At 42.0% G+C, this 14,187-nt stretch overlaps 1 long non-coding RNA gene across 1 annotated transcript in view; it reads left to right on the forward strand.

Annotated features, from left to right (window-relative positions):
- The window catches only part of LOC144380524 (uncharacterized), a 55,219-nt gene extending 54,032 nt beyond the window's left edge, over window positions 1-1,187 (forward strand). Inside the window, exon 3 of the long non-coding RNA XR_013444701.1 lies at window positions 940-1,187. This is a non-coding gene — a long non-coding RNA (uncharacterized LOC144380524). The remainder of the gene's footprint in view (window positions 1-939) is intronic.
- Window positions 1,188-14,187: the final 13,000 nt, after the last annotated feature.

Raw genomic sequence — 14,187 nt, forward strand, 5'->3', positions numbered from 1 at the left:
ATTATTCCTATTAATATACCAATAAATTCACTGTTTTCTCTATTATCTTCATTTTCCTTTTGAGCCCTTCTTACGAATTTTTTATTTTGGCTATTGCATTTTTCAGTTCAAAATCTCCATTTGATACCTCTTTATGTATTCTATTTCTCTGATGAGACTTTCTATATTTCCATTTATTTCAAGAGTGTTCTTTACTTCTTGGAATATGTTAATAATAGTTATCTTTAAAGCTTTTGTCTGGTATTTCCAACATGTCTCATCTTGGCATTGGTGTCTGTTGGTTGTATTTTCCCATGTGAGTTGAGATTGTTCCTGCTTCCTTGTACGGTGAGTATTTTAGATTTTATCCTGGATATTTTGGGAGACTCTGTGTTATGAGTTTCTGGGTCTTGTTTAAATCCTATGGGGAATGTATATATTATTAACAGGCGATTGGTTTGTTTGAGTTCAGACCACACATTCCAATGAGCCTTCTGTGGATTGTGTTTCTAATGTCAGTTCAATCACAAAGCCTTTGTAGCACTATTCAACTTTATCACATGTGTGTGCCACCCAGTGGCCAATCTGGGATCTGGGCAGTGTTCCATCCCATAATTCAGTTCTCAAAATCATTGTTATATTGTTTAGGGTCAGATTCACATATGCACAGCTAAAGACTGAGCTTATGCATTCATAAACAATTTTATGGGGTTGTTTTCCCAAGCTGTACCCTCTTCAACATTTCCCCATTCCTTTTTCTTCCCTGGGGCTCACCTTTCAGTCTCTAACCCCAGAAAGATGAGCTTTTGGCTGTGATGCTGTGCTGTGCACTTCCTACAGTTGTACCATGTCTGAGACCAAGCAGTAGGAGGGAAGAGAGAGAAAAACAGCAATGGGGATTCACCACATCTTCTTGGGACAGAGCTATTCTGATCAGATATAATGGTTCTCCTCCCTCAGAATTTTGGACACCTGTAGACCCCCATTGCTGGTGTTGTCTCTGCGGCTGCTGCTACTTCAGGATTTCCTGGAGTGCAAGAGAACAGAGAAAAGGAAAAAAAGAAAACCCTGGGAGATTTCCCCCACTCTCTGTAAGCATCAAGAGATCTTTTTCCTCCCCTTCCAGACAAAACAAGAGGGCTTCTCCTGGAGCTCTCTTTATCCATGCCCTAGTTCCCACTTGCAGGTTTTGGGCTGCCTTGCATCTAAGCCAGGGATAGCAGAAGAAAAGTAAACAATAAACTCATCACCAGTTAGTACTTTGGATTCTGGTCTGTTTTCTTTCCCTGCATGGGAAATCTACATTTCATGCTACACTGTACTTTTCAGGGTCCTCAAATAGCTGCCTTATACATTCTTTCTAGGTTTTATAGCTGCATTGAGTGGGATAAACAGGGTGTAGTTACCCCCATTTTACTTAGAACCAGAACCACCTATTTCTTTTACATCTTTCTACAACTATATCTGTGTATTTATTCACAGAGTCTCTTTTGTTATTTTTATAACATTTTTTTCACTTTGAAAAGCCTCCTCAACTTCTGAGTAACAATATTACCTTAGGTAGAGTAACCTAAAAGGGAATGAGACAGGGATTCTATTGAGGGAGTGTTCTCAGGAGAAACCTCCAAAGAAGGACATGAAGGAAGGAGGAAAGGCAGGAGAAGAACCTAAGCAAAGAGGTAGACTCAACAGAAGTCTAGCATCACCCTGATTATATGGAGAGCTCTAGAGCAAAGATGACACCACAGAATTGTCTCCGTTGAGGCAAAGGAGTTGGTCTTTTGCTCCTTCATATTAGTCATTTGCTGTGTTGGTGGCTATATAACCTCTTAGGCATCTCTAGATGAGGTGGCTCCGTCAGTTTAGAACATTTCTCCAGAGAAGAGTGCAGCTGTGAGCTGTTAGCAGCTAACACTCATAGCTGCTAAATAGCAAATAAACAGAGCCAGTCTTGGTTCTGGGTAAGATGGAGTCAGTAGCTGAGGATGGGTTCACTAGACTGGTAAAGGGGCTCTGGGTGGGGCATCAGTGCCATCATTTTGATGATTAATGGCATATTTTGGTGGTGATAATCACTGATTGCTGTCATTTCCTTCCAAAACACAGAGAGTCACTAACTAGTGGCGGGGTAGGAAACATGCTTAGGCTGAAATCTATCTCTGGGGTGATGGTTCTTAACATTTGATGTGCATGAGAATCACTTGGAGAGCTTGTTAAAGATGCAGATATCAATACCAATCCAGAGATTCTTATTCAATAGACTGTGATGGGGACTGCATTTTAATAAGGACCCCCACGATTCACTTTCAGATTATATGACTAATCATTCAATTCAACCCATTTCAATGATGGCAAACATCACTCTGTTTTCATTTTGTCTCCCCCAATAAATCTGAAGCTCCTATGGGAAGGTGTTAAATTGCACTAGTTTCCCCTATAGTGATGTACACAACCATGATTTTTAAAATACCAAATAATTTTTTAAAGATTTTATTTATTTGAGAAAGCAGAGTGAGAGAGAGAGAGCACGAGAGGGGGTGGGGGGGCAGGAGGAGGGGCAGAGGGAGAAGGAGAAGCAGGCTTCCTGCTGAGCAGGGAGCCCAACCCCGGGTGGGGGCGGGTCTTGATCCCAGGACCCCAAGATCATGACCTGAGCCGAAGGCAAAGGCTTAACCGACAGAGCCACCCAGGTGCCCCAAAATACCGAATATTTTTTAAAAGTCCTATCAGTTCACTGTACCAGTGATCCAAGTAACTACTTTATGGGGGGCCTGAAATAAGGTGGTTATAAGTATCTGGGGGCACAAAAGCAAAATCTCAGAGCATGAGCCATAGGAGCTGTAGAATCCTGGGAGGCAACAGAGGCAGGTACCCTCACCAGCAGTGAATCATAACTTTTTAAAAATGATCTTCAGATAGTCCAGGGGTATCAGAGTCTAACTTACACAAAATACCTATCTCTGCCAAGTGCCCAGAACGATGAATCAAAGCATATGGCTGGGATGGGCCTGGGAGAGTAGCATCTGTTTTTACAGCTGTAGTTGTCCATACAGATTGAGGTCAGCATAAATCATATCATCGTTCACTATAAAGGACAGAATATTGATCAGTATCCATGCCTTCCTAACAATAACAGCTCCATTTTGGATATCTAGACACAGTCTAGGATCAAAAATGAAACTGTATTTCCAAAGGGACATAATAAAACAAAAACTAGCATGAGAAACCAATGGACTCTCAAGTATTAATTCCCTTTTAAGAATTAGGTTGCATGCTGCGAGAGCAAAGGATTTACTTAGGAAAACCTGCTTAATGAGATAAAGTATCTTCCCACAGAAAATCTTTAAAAAAACATTTATACTCTGCTGCATTTTTATACTTTATGAAACTTATCAAACACACAGTGCTGCACACTTAAATAGAGCAGTTATTTTATCTAGAAGATCAAATGAAGCTATGAAGTTCATACAATTGTAGTGCAGGAAATCTGATGTACGGAAGCATGTTAAGATTTTATGGGCCATTAAAAGTACAGATATTTTAATGATTACTCAGATCAAGATGTCATTTATAGTCATAACAAGTAAGTGGTTTGGGATTTGTTACTCCCAAAGGGGCTATCATTGAGGCTGACCCTTGCCCAAGGGCATGTTTATAAATATATCAGCTTTACAGAATGGGTAAAGCACCTAGTTGTTTATATTCCCTTAATGACTGACTCTCTGCTTCTGACTTATAGTTAAATGAGCTTGTTTGCTGATAAATCCTCCTAAGACTCATGAGGTCAAAGTAAAGAACCAGTGTTGTGTGGCAACCCATGATCATCTGTCTCATTTCCTTGAGGAAAGAGAAGCCCTGAGCTGAGGCGATGAATGGTAGGCAAAAAACCATGATTAATAGGCATCAGGGAAGATCATTTTTCTGGCTTCACTTATATGCTTGTGTAAGCAGGCAGGCTAGACTAGACGTACCTCTGAGAAAAAGTAAAAAAAAAAATGATTGGGAATGAGGTGGGGGATTGGCCAGGGAGCTGTAATCCTGGGAGGCCATTTTGTCTCCTGGGTTTAATAGTTTCTGGAAGAATGCAGAGACCCTGACAATGAGTATGAGTGAATTGAACTAGGTCTTGTGTTATAGGCTGGGCTTTCTGGGAAGCCAACTCTGAGATAGAGCATAGGAGGCAGGATGCTTATTAGGGCATGCCCTTGGGATCAACACCTGGGAAAAGGAGGAGAAGGAAGCAGGAGTGGGCACAGGGAGAAGCTGGGCTGTGATGCAGGCCCAGCAACAGCCTTGGCTGACCTACAGGTAGCTCTGGAGCTAGAATGGCCCTTCAGAGTTGTATTCGGTTGAGCCAGAATGGTAGGAATTTCTCTTCCTGCATTGATTTGTTACTGGATATGGACAACCTCAGAAGGTCATCAAGGAAACTGCCTTTTGGCCAAGGTGCCTCTCTGTAGCTGAGGCAACCCTTAAGGGGACTGAGAACTGACAGTTGTCCGTCTACCACCAGGACTCCTAGCAGCTGTGACAACAAGGACTTCACTAAAGGGGGATCTGGGCAGGGCATGAAAGTGGCCACCACACCTGGTCAAATTGGAGCCACCATGGTTTATCTGAGTGATGATACTAGGTAGTGGGAACCCAAAAGAACTCTACGGCTAGTTGTCGAAGGCAAGTTATGCCACCTGAATTTTGCTGCTTCCGCCTCTAAGGATCATTTTATTCTGAGATCTGACAAGGAAGGGCATAAGTGAAGTGTTCTGGATCTGGCCCTACATCTGTCTATAAGGGTAAGGCAAGCTAGGTTGGAGTCAAGTGGCAGGTGGGGGGTGGGGGTGTGACACAGGCTGGGGCTGTCCACGGAGCATCAGAATGGCGAGTGGATATATATCATCCAGGGCCTTCAGCAAGGGTCATGCAGTCGATGTAGGGCATCCAAAATGAAACAAAAGTCAGGTGGGCCTAATACCTGGAAGTTCATGCAGTCTGTTGAGATGCAGGGGGAAAATAATGACAACTACGTTTATTAAGTACTTAGGTGGATCAGGGACCCCTCTGTGCACTTTACACACATCATCTCATTTCTTGCTTACAATTCCATGTGGCAGGCATTATGATCTTCATTTTCATGGGCACACAAACCAATTCAGAGAGGAACTTACTCAAAATTATACAGTTGGTAAGTGGCAGACATTCTGGAGACAGAATTTCTGGGTTCAAATTCTGACTCTTACTAGATGTGTGACCTGGTGCAAATACTTAACCTCTCTATTGCTTAGGATCTTCATCTTTAAAAAGGGGCAACCTGGGTGGCTCAGTTGGCTGAGCATCCAACTCTTGATTTCAGCTCAGGTCATGATCTTGAGGTCATGAGATCGACCCTGTGTCAGGCTTCATGCTCAGCTGGAAAGTCGACTTGTGATTCTCTCTCTCCCTCTGTCCCTCACTGCTCCCCCATGCATTTTTTTCTCTCTCTCAAATCTTTTTTAAAAATGGAATAATAATAATACCTACTTCTTATGGCTATTATGAGCATTAAGTGCATTTATATTAAAGTGCCAAGAGTGGGGCACCTGGGTGGCTCATTTGGTTGGGTGTCTACCTTCAGCTCTGCTCATGGTCCCAGGGTCCTGAGATCAAGCCCTGCGTCAGGCTCCCTGCTCAGCAGAGAGTCTGCTCCTCCTTCTCTCTCTGCTCCTGCCCTCACTCATGTTCTCTCTCTCAAATAAATAAATAAAAATCTTAAAAAAATAAAGTGCCAAGAGCAATGCCTGACACAGCTTAAGAGCTATGTAATTGTGTGTGAACTAGGTGAATAAGTCAGCCTAATTCCAAAGCCTATGTTCTTGAGTATTATGCTTCCCTGGCAGGACTCTGATTCTTAGGATATGAAGGGTGAGAGTTAGGTAGTGTAAATACTAGGAAGTAGCTAAGATATTAGGAGACTAATCATTCATTTATTGATTCACAAATATTTACTGAGCAAAAAATACAAATATTTACCCTTTTTATATGTGCTAGGCCTTTTTTCTAGGTAGTGGAGATAAAAAAATGAACAAAACAGCTAAAGTCCCAGATATCATAGAGCTTATATTGTAGTGGGGAGACAGGTGATAAGCAAAATAATAAAGAAATATCTAAATAATGTCAGGGAGTGGTAAGAGTTGTGAAGAAAACAAAAGCATGACAAGGGCACAGGGAGCTGTGGAGGGGGCACTGCAGGGAAGTGGGGAGTGTGCGCTACTTTAGGAAGAATGATCAGGAGAAGCCTTTCTGATGAAGTGACATTTGAGCAGAGACCTGAATAAAGTAGAAGGAGTCAGGCAACAATCTGGGAGACAGGGACGCCTGGGTGGCTCAGTCGGTTAAGGATCCAACTTTTGATTTCAGCTCAGGTCATGATCCCGGGGTCCTGGGCTCGAGCCCCGTGTTGGGCTCCCTGCTCAGCGGGGAGTCTGCTTCTCCCTCTCCCTCTGTCCCTCCCCCTGCTTGTGCTCTCTCTCTCTTAAATAAATAGATAAAATCTTTAATAAAATATATATAATCTGGAAGACAAGCCCAGGCAGAGAAAATAGGGGGGAAAGCAGGCTCCTCAGAGTTGTCCCCAGCTGGGATATGTGGGCTACCCTCAGAAGGAGATGAGATCTGGGATGAGGCAGTTTTCTTCAGCAGAAGGCATCTCCAAAGTGGGCTGACAGCTGAGGGCTGCCCTCCAGGAGCTCTCCAGGCGGCTAGGGGAATAAGTGTTTCATTCCTGAAGGGCCATCTGGGTGGTGGTACATCCCGGCTTCCACCACTTTGTGTGTGCCTCATTTGCTTGTTCTATTTGGCTTACACAAAGAGAAACAGATCCTTGCCACCAAAGAATATATGCTAAACAGTTTGAAAATTTCATTAAAGTTCTTATGCAAAAGTACAAAGGTTGAAGTGAGACTTTGGATGTCAGTAGGTAAAAAGACAATGTAAATATTGGAACCCTGATTCCTGCATAACACCGGGGAAGGAGCAAAAGTCTAAATCTGAAAGTTCTTTGGAAGGGAGTACTTGGCAGATGGGTGATTTTAAAATGTGATACCATGGATTCTTTTGCAACTTGATAACATATCAGTACTGCCCACATGCTCTAGAAACCATGTGAATGAAGAAGGCTGTCATTAGAGCTGGAAATTGCTTTGTGATTTTGGCAGTGGTTTGCGCTTAGGCCAGGTTCAGATGTCCCCATTTCTGAATTTTAACCAGTAATGGCCATTACAGTGTGTTTGGGAGATGGCTGCTGGAGATTGTGGGGAGAAGATAGAATTCTCTGCCTTTTAAGGCATCTTAATCACGATTTTGGCAACCTAGGAGCCTTCAACTTGGTAAACTGAGCAGCCATTTCCATAGCAGAGAAATAAGCTACTGTTTGACCCAGAGAGGGAGCTTTCAGCTGTTGTTTGTTGACCTGAGCCAAGGGAAACAAGATGACAGATTGGACAACCAGCACACCATGCAATTTATGCCCTTCACGGACTGTCAAACATTAATTTAATTTAATTTTAATCATTACCATCTGGTGCTTATATAGAGAGTCAGGCCCAGATAGATATTTCGTTATCTCGAACTGGTGAACAGTGCTGTGTTTTGGCCTGCAGCCATGTGCATGCACCCTAAGGAGGGGGCAGGGGGACCACGGGCGGGGAGACTTGTACTGATGCCAAACACGCAGACATCATCGGTTCCAGAAGCTGTAAACGGGACCTGTTGTTGGTGCTGGTCCCACCACGGGTCAGGGGCCCCTTCTCTTGTCCCACTCATGGAGGCATAAATGCCAAGTCATGTCTTTGTATTCCTGGGACACTGGCAGAGAGGACTGGCTGGGGATGGTGTCTGAGTGAACTGGGGCATCTGACTCTGTGGCTCAAACCTCTTGAGCAACTGAAGTGACCAGTAGCACATTTAATATGTTCATCAGGTAATTATTAAGCATTGACAATGGGGATAAGAACTGGGATCAAATGACCTTTGTGGTTTCATCGTCCCTGAGAATCTGTGATTCTTTGTGTTAATCATACTGCCACGCCCAGCAGGGAATAAGGAAGAAATATAAGGCAGCATCCCTGCCCTGTGAGCCAACTCAGTCCCAGGAGGGATTTTGCTTTCTTCCCAGTCCTCAGGCTGCAGCTCAGGTTATTAGTGGCTAGTAGGGGGTGGAAGGATTACCCATGAAGTCCCAAGGGAGTAGTGGAGGGAACATGGAGAGAGAAGCCCTTCATTTTCCTGAATTTTAATTTCTCGCTTGTAAAGTACCTTGGTACCCACCAGGCTGGAGGATACTACTCATCAAGCCAGCTCTAGCTTCAGGAGACAACACTGAGTCCCATTCATTGATTTGTGGACCAAGATCATATGATATACTTGAGACAGGAAAAAGCAAGTTTGTCCTTTTCTTTGAAGATAGAAACAGGTCTTTTTTTTTTTAATTTTTCTGCAATAATTTTAAGTATATGCTCAGTGCCCCCAAAATCAGATAATATAGAAAACAAAAAAGTAAATTGGTCACACAAACATACAGACCACAGTTAACGTTTGGTATGTGTCTTTACACATACACATACACATACATATATTTACAAAAATGAGATCATGTTATAGGTAATGAAAAGCAAAATCTCTTGCTGGATGACTCTGTTCTCCAGCCAGATGTCAGCGTGACCAGAAGGAACATTGAGGGGCTTCAAGCAGGGAAAGGGAGAGTAGCATTGCAAAAGTTGCCACTTCAGATTTCAAGGCTGGATGTTCTTTCCAGCTCAAGCTGGGTCTGTCCAACCCACCTCTTGGCAACCACTAAGGGCAGATTTGCCAGACCTTCTGAAATATGACACCACCTCCATTTGGAATGTGAATCTTGTTTCTTTCTATGAAACATTACAATTTTACTTCTAAAAAATAACAAAAAGTAGTTTTCAAATTGCGGAGGGCTAAAGGGCAAGTACGGGTTAGAAGAAACAGTTTCAAGAGTTAAAATGGAGCATGATAAGGAAAGAGAAAATCATTTCCTGCCTTGCTTTTCTGACTAGACAGATTTTGTTCTTTATGTTAAAAGAGAACACTATTCCATAAAGAACCCATTTTGATCCACATGCATCAAAATTAAAAGGATGTGTTCTTCAAGAATATTTCATCCCAGATAAGGATGTGGTTGAAAGTTGTCTCCTTGGGGGGACCCTACTTCCTTGTGGAAAGTGACCAGAGAGTAGAGACCCACAGATCAGGCTGCATGTGGAGGGGTGGAAGAAGCCAGGTCCATTTGGGTGGAGAAGGAGAGTCTTAGATTAGTGGAAATGTGGGATGAACTTATTTTATATTCTTTTAGAAGTTAGAACCAGAATGAAAGGATCGGACTTATTGTGAGACAGAGAGCTGACACAAGAGATTTGAGAGGATGGAGAGGGAAAAGGAGTGAAGTCAGCTAATATTTATTTAGTAGCTACTATGTGTCAGAGGTGGTATTAAATTCCTTGTATTCTCTTACTGAATCTTCACAGTAATCTTAAGAGGTAGATTATATTACTGGTAATTTAGAGCTAAATGGAGTAAGACTCAGAGAGGTTAAGTAACTTGCCCAAAGTTACATAGCCATTAAGTAGAAGAGGCTCCTCCCCCTAGTTATGACAACCAAAAATGTCTCCAGACATTGCCAAATGTCTTCTGGGGAACAAAATCAGCCCTAGTTGAGAACCACTGCTTGTTTCAGGTGCCCATGGGAAGCACAGGGAGGGTAGGTTTTACGAGGTGGATGTGCTGGGCTAGGCTGTGGACAAGCTTCTCATGCACTTTAGAGTTTAGTGGGGGTTGCAGGTGGAATGAGGAGGAGGCTATGTGTGTGTGCATGTGCATGCGTGTGTGTGTGTGTGTTGTGGGAGAGAAAATGATATTCTTTCTGTTTTACCTCTGTGCCTGATGTCAAGCTGTCCCTTGTCTACAGTAGATGAATGGCCCAGAACTAAATTGTACCCCTTACTGTTCCTTTTTTAAAAATGACAAGCACACAGAAACCATGTTGCTATTTGTATAACATCAGTTTTCAGGTGAGTTCAGTTTGGATGACAGGTTCTTAAGCAGCCATTTCACAGCCTGTCGGTTTCTGGGTTGTTAGGGATGTTTTCACTTTTAAGTACTTCTATGCAGCTATTAAACAAATCAATATGTGGTTCCAGTAGAGGGAGTCCTGTCAGTTACAGTAGAGGGTCTGATAAAACATGCAAATGCTTTCTTAGCTGGAGCTTTGGGTCTTCTTTGGCCTGGAATATGTGGCCCCTGGGGGGGAAATGAGACCCCTGAAAAGAGTTCCAGATTTTCAGTGCTGGCAGAAGAGATTTCAGATGGAGACTCCAAAACTCCTGTATTCCCCGTAAATAGAAGTAGCAGAGAGATATACGTATAGGTTAATACCTATGATCTTGTCTTCATTTCATCGGTTGGATTCATGGCAAAAATGTACTAATTGGGGTTTCTTGTTTCCACTGTACCATCCAGGGTCAAGTAGGGAAGCAAGCGGGTGGTGGACACTATACAGGCCCTGCCCAAACCCTGTTGGATCACTTTTACCGGTTTGCTGTGCTCAGCACCCAGTTCTGGTGTGCTTTTCTGCTAATGACTAGCACCTGTCACCTTTGGCTTCCCCTTGTGCTATTGGAGTTGCCTCACCTGTACAAAGACCATGGGAATTTATATTTCCCTGGGGACGCCCATAGCCAATGGACAGGACTATGAAAATCCAATCCCCTTGAAATAAACACTGGTTGTAATTTATACTCCAAAGCTAAACCTTGAGATTATTAGGAAGCTCAGACTTTTCCTGAAATTGCAGCCTCGCTCCTTGGCTTCCTTTCTTTCTCCGTGCTGCTCTCCCCACTCTGTTCTGGTCTCCCCTGGGAGCACTTTACCAATAAATCACTTGCATAGAAATCTTCATTTCAAGGTCTCCTTCTGGGGAATCTGACCCAAGGCATAAGCATTCCAAAGTCTACATTTGAGTGGGAGAGGAGATGAATTTATTATTCACATGGGATGTTCCATAATCTTACCCTCTCCTATAAAGTCGGTGTTCACTAGATGTTTCTTGCTGTAGTGGGTGATAATCTTGGGCTGGAGAAATGAGAAAACAAATAAACCTCTGCCACCTAGGCACTGCTCCCCTTGCCTCCACAGCCGAGAAAGCCACAAAGGACCCCAGGAGGTGTTGTTGAATCTCACTTAGGCAAGGGAAGTAAGAGAAGCTGGTTTTGCTCATATTTTAAATGAATTAGATCTTTGGCACCCAAGGCTATGACTCGGTGCTTTCATACTTGAGAGGACATTGCCATTGAGAATAGTGATTCAGCCAAACAGGTCAGTGGTAAGGAAACTTGGATCAAAATTCTATTGGGATATGTTGGCTAATTGAATTTAAATTAAAAAAAACCTATTGGGATATGAATCTGATACTAGGGTTTAAGAGGATCGCCACAATTTTACTGCAAAATTCATTGATGATATAGCACTATTTTATTTTATTTTATTTTATTTTATTATGTTATGTTAATCACCATACATTATATCATTAGTTTTTGATGTAGTGTTCCATGATTCATTGTTTGCATATAACACCCAGTGCTCCATTCAGTATGTGCCCTCTTTAATACCCATCACCAGGCTAACCCATCACCCACCCCCTCCCTTCTAGAACCCTCAGTTTTTTTCTCAGAGTCCATAGTCTCTCATGGTTCGTCTCCCACTCCGATTTCCCCCCCTTCATTTTTCCCTTCCTGCTATCTTCTTTTTTTTTTTTTAAACATATAATGTATTATTTGTTTCAGAGGTACAGGTCTGTGATTCAACAGTCTTACACAATTCACAGCGCTCACCATAGCACATACCCTCCCCAATGTCTATCACCCAGCCACCCCATCCCTCCCACTATTTTTGAGTGCTTTCTACTTGTTTGGCAGCGTTTTCTCATGCATTATATCATTTAATCCTTGTGGTATACTTGTGAGATAATACCAGTCCCATTTTACAGGCAAGAAAGCTGAGGCTCAGGTGCCTGGGTGGCTCAGTTGGTTAGGCGATTGCCTTCGGCTCAGGTCATGATCCTGGAGTCCCGGGATCGAGTCCCACATCAGGCCCCCTGCTCAGTGAGGAGTCTGCTTCTCCCTCTGACCCTCCCCCCTCTCGTGCTCTCTCGCTCTCTCTCTCTCAAATAAATAAATGAAATCTTTAAAAAGAAAAAAAAGAAAGCTGAGGCTCAAAGAGCTTGTGCTACCTGCCTAAGGTCACACTCAGAGGAAGTGGCAAACATGGGATTTGAGCCCACATTAGTCTGATTCTGACAGTTATGTGCTTAACTACCTATCAGAATACTGTTCCAACATTGACTCTCTTCTCTCTAAAGTGATGAGGGAAAGATTTGTTAACATTTTCACAAGGCAGAAAACTATCTCATCTGAGAAGGTTTATATAGACATTTTTCTTTTCTGAGAAGAATAAATAAATGTATAGGAAATTGAAATATATTCAATGAGGCTGACATGCTATAATACAGATAATATGTTATATGGTGAAGTCTTCTCTAAGCTTAGCATTTTCTTATTACAAGGTCAGTATGATGATTAATGGTTTATGTGCACGGTAGAAAATGAGTATTTTCTTTGCAATCATTTGGAGGGTATTCCATCTTGCATAACTTCTTTCCTATTTGAGTACGTGCGAGCATTGTTCCTGGGTTTGAATTTTTGTTTTTCCCCCTCCTCTTCACCCCTGGCCTCTTTTTTGCCCTAGAGCCAAGGCCAGAAAGGCTGCAGAACTACTGCTGTTTTACCCAGTTCCCTCCAGGATTGAAAAATGTGCTGTTCCCGAATTCTAACAGTTTTTGCAAACCTCAAATGCAACATGAGAACACTTTTGGACAACAACCCTCCATGAAAAAAAATTTACAATGTATCCTGCATGTAGATACAGGATATGTGCTCATATTTTAGCTTAAGCAGTGAACGGAGACTGCAGAACTCTTTTTGAAATTTTAAGATGTCAGTTTCCAGCAACATAGAAAATAAAATTTGAAAGTAGCTGCAAAAGAATGGATTATTTTCATTTAGAAGTGGGTCCAAGGTTTAGAGAAAAACTCCCCTCTCTGGGTTCAAATATTGTTTACCCTCAATAGAATATGCCTTCCTGTTGAAAGTGTTCTAATTGTGAAACAGCCCCAGGCAAGTGGTATTTAGGAGAATGAAATGCTAAGCATGAAATCACAAACCTGGAAGAGACCCTATGAGAACATCTAGTTCTGCCCTCATCTTCCAGCTGAGAATAGCTAACTCATCCTGTATGGGTTATTTTCTATTTGGTAGGATTCATAAGTCTACATTTTCATCTTTAGTGCCCTTTCACATGACATGTTTCAGTTAATGGTGGACTATCTGGGTAATCACAAGAAGCCACCAGTACCCAACAAAGCACCTGGCACATACATAGTATTCAGTAGAACTTCTATTAGAAGGAATGAATGCATCAACACATGAAAAAAATGAAGGCTGAATAGTAGCAAATTTAATGGGATTCTTACTGTGTGATTAATTAATAAAATAGAAATGAATTGTGTCCAAACTCAATGTCTTGCAAGCTTTCTCCATTTCTCATTCTATAGTGTGGATTTTGACCTTAATAAGTAAGATGACCATGTAATGTATATTCCAAACAATGACCCTTTTGAGTGTGAAAGGGGGCACTATTAATTTTATTTATTTATTAGGGGACACTGTTAATAATTACACCAGGACAACAAGACTGCTCTGGGCAAACTGGAACTAACAGTCACCCTCTCAGTTCTGTGATTCATCAGTCTTACACAATTCACAGACCTGTACCCCTGAAACAAATAATATATGTTAATAAAAAATTTAAAAAAATTAAAAACAAAACAAAAAACCAGTCACCCTCTCAATGAGGGATTAGGAACAGAAAACAATATATTCCTATAGACTCTAAAATAAGAAACGGAGTTTTAAATCACAAATGAAGAAATGAAGATTGGAGGCGTTTCACTATCAATATTTAACGTACTGACCATGAACATTCTTACCTCATCTTGGAATTACGGTAAGAATTGGGGCAAAATGAGAGATAAAGACTTGTTTCTAATAATTAGGAAAGAAATAAGAATTAAATTATTATCAAAAGCCAGACTCA

This window comes from Halichoerus grypus, chromosome X, assembly GCF_964656455.1.
Source record: "Halichoerus grypus chromosome X, mHalGry1.hap1.1, whole genome shotgun sequence".
In the NCBI taxonomy this organism is placed as follows: Eukaryota; Metazoa; Chordata; class Mammalia; order Carnivora; family Phocidae; genus Halichoerus; species Halichoerus grypus.